Source organism: Tachysurus vachellii, chromosome 2, assembly GCF_030014155.1.
Source record: "Tachysurus vachellii isolate PV-2020 chromosome 2, HZAU_Pvac_v1, whole genome shotgun sequence".
NCBI classification, from domain to species: domain Eukaryota; kingdom Metazoa; phylum Chordata; class Actinopteri; order Siluriformes; family Bagridae; genus Tachysurus; species Tachysurus vachellii.
The window spans coordinates 32438771-32445761 of NC_083461.1; positions in this window are offsets into that span (position 1 = coordinate 32438771).

Sequence of the window (6991 nt, forward strand, 5' to 3'; positions counted from 1 at the left end):
AACCCAGGAAGACAACCGATGCCGGCACAGATGCCTGCTCCAATGTTTCAACAAGGAGCAGGGCAGTCAGGGATGCAACAAGCACCTGCAGCAACACCACTAGGAGCTGGAAATTGGGCAGGCCAATGGATGGGCCCAGGGTTTCAAGGACAAGCCCCAGTACCACCTGGAGGGAGCCCATTGGGTTCAGCTCCAGGAGGAATGTGAAGAGGCCTAGAGAAGCCAGAGGGGGAGCTGGTGCAGTGTACCACCTCACTGCACCCTGCACAAGAACCAACAATTATGGTGGGAATCGGAAATGAAGTACAGGCCCCATTCCTGATTGATACAGGAGCAACATTTACAAGCATTGGAAAAGAAGGTGCAAAGCTTCCCCTCACACGTAGAGCAATAAAGACAGTGGGCTTCTCAGGAAAAACTCAGACTCTACGATTTACTGAGCCACAATGGATTACTGTAGAAGGAATAGTAGTGCAAGCACCTCTACTTTATTCCCCAGACACTCCAGCTAATCTTCTTGGAAGAGATGTGCTCTGTAAACTAGGAGCCAAAATACACTGTGGGCCAACAGGAGTGTGGATAACACTTCCAGAAATGTTAGCTCGGCAATACCTAGTAGTAAGCCAAGAAGAGGAAACGACAGAGCTGGACAAAGTGTATTGGATGGAAGTCAAAGACAAAAATACATCACAAATATGGAAAGAATATTCGGAATGGAAACCATGGTTAAACTACATACGCCCAGATTGCCGGGAGGCTAGAGGACCATGGCATTGTACCCTGAAATATGATGAAGGGGGAAAAGATGAAGAGTACGCATCGTTATGGGAAGAACGACTAGAAGGAAGAAAATATGTCATCAGCACGGACAGCATAATACTTGGTCGGCAAGGAGTAGCTGCATATGCCGTACTGCCAGAACAGATTCACGAATGGTATCAAGTTGGAGACGCAGTCTCCCACATCTCCCTGATGATTGGGCAAGGTTTTGAATCAAAAGATTTAGGGCCTATGATGAGAGAAGCAAGAAGGGTAGAGAAATGGAACACGACGAGAAATTCTAGGGTATATATATCAGAAGACAAAACGTTTCTAAAGATAGAGTATAAAGGGACAGAGCAGGTAGTAGCTACTACTATGTTAGTAAGTCAGCAAACAAAGATACAAGTAAGAGTAGGAGTAGAGGTACAGATGCCACAAATAGCAGATGAGGAAGAGTTGACAGAAAACGATGTAGTTAAAGCATTAGATGAAGTTCCGGAACAACTATGGACTAAGCACGCAACAGATGTAGGACTAGTCAAATCAGCAGGGCTAGCAAAAATACAAATCAGACCCAATGCTCCACTACCCTATCAAAGACAATATCAGTTATCCAAACAAGCGGAAGAGGGGATAGGGCCAACTATTAAAGGGTTACTAGAAGTAGGGGTTTTAATCCCCACTAGGAGTCAGTGCAACACTCCAATTTTTCCGGTCAGAAAGCCCAACTCAGACAAATGGAGATTGGTCCACGATTTGAGACCAGTCAATCAGATAGTGGTGGCCGAGACTCCAGTAGTCCCCGATCCACACACTTTGTTATCAAATATTCCAGTGGGAACGAAATGGTACACAGTAATTGATCTATGTTCGGCCTTTTTCAGTGTTCCATTGCACCCTGACTCTCAGCACTTGTTTGCATTCACTTATCGTGGGCAACAGTATACTTATACTAGGCTGCCCCAAGGGTATTGCGAAAGCCCATCAATATTCAACCAAGTACTGACCAGAGATCTGATAAATTTACAACTGAAAAGCCTTATGATTATGTACGTTGACGATTTACTGATTTGTAGCCAATCAAAAGAGCAATGCATACAGGATTCAATAACAGTACTAAAGGCCCTAGCAAACAATGGGCACAAGGTTAGTAAAGAGAAGCTACAATTCTGCCAGAGAAAGGTGGAATATTTAGGACGAGTTCTAGAAGGAACAACACGAAAAATATTACCGGCTCATGTACAAGCTATACGTGATGCACCACGACCTCAAACCGTGCGCCAGATGTTGTCATTCCTGGGCATGGCAGGGTTTAGTAGACCATGGATATGTGATTTTGCCTTAAAAGTACAACCACTTAGAGACCTAATAAAAGCTACAGATCAAGCTAAACCCAATGCACAGCTGACATGGACACCAGAAGCACTAGCAGCATTCGAGATGTTGAAGTGCATACTAGCCTCAGCCCCAGCGCTGGCTAGTCCAGATTACAGCAAACCATTTCACCTATACGTGTCAGAAAGACAAGGTTTTGTATCGGCAGTACTAATGCAGCAACAGCAAGGGGTAGGAAAGCAGCCCATTGCTTATTTCAGCACAGCGTTAGATAATGTAGAGAAGGGTATACCGCCATGTTATCGTGCCATATCAGCAGCAGCATTTGCATATCAAAAAGCTTCTACAATTACGATGGGTCACCCCGTGACCCTGTACACAGCACATGCACTGCATGCATTATTGACAAATCGAACATTTGTAATAACCAATGCAAGGCGCACAGGATATGATGTAATACTGTCGGCACCGGAGTTGACAATCGAAAGGTGCAACACAGTAAACCCAGCCGAAAGAATGGTGCTGCCGAGTGAAGGGACTCCACACAATTGTACAGAGGAATCTGAAAAGTTCCTGAAAGTGCGACCAGATTTAGAGTCCCAACCTCTTTTAGGGGCACAACGAATCTTCTTTGTGGATGGATCCTGTTATCGCACCATCGAGGGAAACAAAGCAGGTTATGCAGTGATCGAATACGACCTTATTGAGAATGTATATCAAACAATTAGCGAGGGGACTGTCCCACAACCATGCTCAGCTCAATTGGCAGAGATAAAAGCATTGACAGCAGCGTGTAAGCTAGGAGCAGGAGAAGCGTGTACAATTTACACTGACTCAGCTTATGCATATGGGGTATGTCATGTTTTTGGACCAATCTGGGCACAAAGAGGTTACCAGAGGGCTGATGGTTCTGCTATAACCCATGGACCAGCCATATTTGAACTGTTAACAGCTATACAGCTACCTGAGAAATTAGCTATTGTGAAGTGTAAAGCTCACAAAACAGATGGAACAACAATAACTAAAGGAAACGCTGCAGCAGATGAAGCAGCCAAAAAGGCAGCATTAGGGGATAGATGCATAATGGCAGTTATGCAGGGAGAAGAGCCAGATGCAGGTCCAGGAGAGATGTCGATAGAAGATGTCAGGGATGCACAAAACACAGCCAATCCGGAAGAAGTAGAACAGTGGAAAAAGCGAGGTGCTTTTCAGGACAAGGAGTCAGGAGTATGGAGAGGCGGAGAGGGGTTGTGGGTAGCACCCACAGCCCTATTACCAATGTTGATAAAGGAAGCCCACGGGATAGACCACTGCAACAAGAGGGTGATAATAGACATTATCCGGAAAAATTGGTGGTCTCCTTATCTAGCCAGTTTCGTAGAAAAAACACTGAGAACATGTGAGTTATGTGCTAAAAGAAATGTCAGGAAGCATTTCACAGCCCCAATAGGACACATTCCAGAACCTCGAGGGCCGTTTCGACACTTAATGATGGATTTTGTGGATATGGCAGAAAAAGCAGAAGGGAAGCGTTACATGTTGGTAGTGATTGACATGTTCAGTAGATGGGTTGAAGCAGTGGCCAGTGCCAGGAATGATGCCAAAACAGTAGCAAAATTCTTGTGTAGGGAAGTAATCCCGAGGTTTGGTATTCCAGATCAGTTGAGTTCAGATAATGGACCTCATTTTGTAAATAAAGTAATTGAGTCCCTTGCGCAAGCATTGTGCATTAACCATAAGATGGGATGTGTCTACCACCCAAGTTCACAAGGAAGAGTAGAAAGAGCCAACGGCGTGTTGAAGGAGAAAATTTCAAAAATATGCGCTAGCACCAGTCTGAATTGGGTACAGGCTTTGCCTTTGGCTCTGATGAAAATGCGTTCACAGACGAATCGTACAACGCACTTGACACCTCATGAAATGGTGACAGGCAGGCCAATGCCCGTGGCTTTTATACGAGGGCCCTATAAGGGCCCATCGCTTGAACAGATGGAAGGCGAAATGTCAAGCTATGTGAAGCATTTAACCCATATCCACAGACTCTTGTGTTCTCAGGTGGGCCCGGCCACACATGGCACAGCAGTAGAGGAAAAGGAACCACGTAACCAGGTAGAACCAGGTGATTACGTGTACATCAGAACGTTCAAGAGGAAACATTGGAGACAACCAAGAAGAGAAGGACCTTTTAAAGTGGTGTTAGCTACCCCCACTGCAGTCAAGATCGAAGGTAAGGAATACTGGTATCACCTTAACCACTGTTATCGTGCGACAGCTGCAGTAGACACTGGGGAAGAGCCCTCAACCTCAAAGGCAGGGGTACACAAGCAGCCACTTGCCTTGGAACAAGGAACCAAGGAACAACCCTCCACGTCTAAGGAAGGACAGCAGTTGGCGGGGCAGTCACCCGCCGCAGAAAGGAAAGGAAAGGACTGGGAGACATTGCCGAAAGTAAAACAATACACGACTCCGTATTCTGACGACAAGGATGATAATGATCCCTATGGTCCAGACTTAGTAACAGGCCCGGCCGCTGGAACACGAGCCAGAGCTAGAGCGCGCACACAGCAAGGACCGGTTATTGTCAAACCTGCCAAGGAATGTCGAGACATCCTAGCCCCTGTAGATGACATTGTTGATGTTAGCCCGAGTGTTCACACAGGCTCAGTGGAGGAACTAGATGTTTCACAGATCTCACTAACCACGCTAGACGATACACCTTAGAATCAGCAACGGGTCCAAGCACGGATCAACCAGGTCCACTACCTGGTCAGTTCAAAACTGTAGACTTTGGGGTACTCGACTCCTTGTAACGTTTATTTAAAATTATAGCTAAACGTCTGTAAATCATGGCGCAGCTAGCCGCACCCCAGAAGAGGGGCACTGATGATAAACCATTAGATGAACCCGATGGAACCGATAAACAAAATAAGGATAGATTAACTGTACGAATATTTTATATGGCATGTGTGGTAGGGGTAATCTTAAATCTGGCAATCATAGTAGGAGTTCTTACAGTAAAAAGTTATGCCCATATCTCACAACCAGGCTCCACGCATAATGACTCAATGTCCGTTAATACTCCCAAATCAGGCTCACGGCTCAGACGTAGTACAGGCACAGGTTCTGCCACTATAGGAGGACGCACAGTTTTTCAGGGGAAAAGCTCCTATCCCATAATAGTGGGAGTTGACAAAACATCAGCAAAGACGGCTATTCAAAATCACATAAAGTGTGCTTTAGGATCATTTGCCCATGCTAGCCAGCAAAAGAAAGTACTAAATGGCACGTTGTATTTTGTGATGTATTCCATTGACTACGCTGGCCCCTTTCCGGCGGTAGGTTCAGACCCAATACAGTGGGCTAAAAACCAGTCATCTTCTCACTACACACTGACCCTAGAGATTCGAATTAAGCGACCAGGGGATGTAACCCAAGATTCAGCAACCAGCATTATTGTTAAGGGACAACCTGCCAGTGATGACAAGGGCGTGCAGTGTAAATTAATCCATGCCTTCTGGTATTATAGTCTTCACATGAACTCTGTTTACCCGTCCACACTGCAGAAAACATCATTCTTTGAACCATATGAAGCCCGTGTCTACGTCCCTGCCTGGAGTCCAGGTTTCCAATTTCGCCAAGCGAGCATAGATTTTTGGGCTGAATGTGGCGGTTCAGGCAGTAGCGGGTGCGTGACCCGTCACTCCAAGGTGCAGGGGGAATATGGGGCGCTTCAGAAGTACATCAAAATGATCAGTATTAAACAATTTAATATAGCCGAAGGTACTGAGGGAAACCTCTATCGCCAGTGGCTGACGGAATCCGCCCGTCAGGTCACGACAGATAGCACCTGTGTAATATGCCATGACCGGTCTAATCAAATCCCCTATGTAATGCCTACTAGAGGCGTGGACGAGTGTGACAAATCCCCATATAATGATACACATTTATGTCCGGCTCTTTGCCTGTTGGGATCAGCAGCCAGAACACATGGGCCGAACTGGATGGGCAACATAAGTATATCTTGTGCGTATCGGCCGGTAGCCTCGCCAATCCCCACAGATATGACAGTCCAGGTACGGCCTAACCAGAAGTTCCCATTATGTATAAAGGCAAGAGGAGCAGTGTATGTCGGATTTCTTTCTAAAGCAGCCTGCAAAGATATATTAGATGCTCATCACCCTGTAGTGAATGTGCTCCCACGTTGTAATACGACAGAATATGGATGTGAGAAATCCATTCCAGGACAAATGACCGCCCCTAGTCTAAGGTTTGGCACATTGCCACTGACAGACATTTTTTGGTATTGTGGAGAGAGCACAGCGCTTCAGACACTTCCCCGGCTGTGGCATGGACTGTGTGCTCCAGTTGTGCTGGAGGGATATCTCACAGTGATGGCCTTAAATGACTCTCTCTTAGACCTCCTTTTGACCCCAGTACTTACCCGTGCCTCACGATCCAGACGTGATGTCTCACGATACCTACAGCCCAGTAACGCCTCCGTGCTTCCTGCCTGGTCAGCAGACCCTGATATTTACATTGACTGGAAAGGTGAGCCGGTGGGTGTTCCAGAGGAGCACAGAGCCTTATCCGACGCGACCTCGACAGCGTGGGCAATCCTGCTACCTCATGTGCAAGTACGCAGAAACATAAGGTGGCTAAACTATATATGGTATAACCAACAGCGTTTCATTAATCACACAATTGCGGCCTTGGGACTCATAACAGAACAGTTACATGCCACAACATTGATGGCCGTAGAAAACCGCTTTGCTATAGATCAAATGCGCGGACCAGATCAGGGAGTGTGCGAGCTGATCGGCACTGACTGCTGTGCCGTCATCCCACTTCCACAGGCCCAATAGGACCGCTAAATACGATACTCAAACGTATGAAA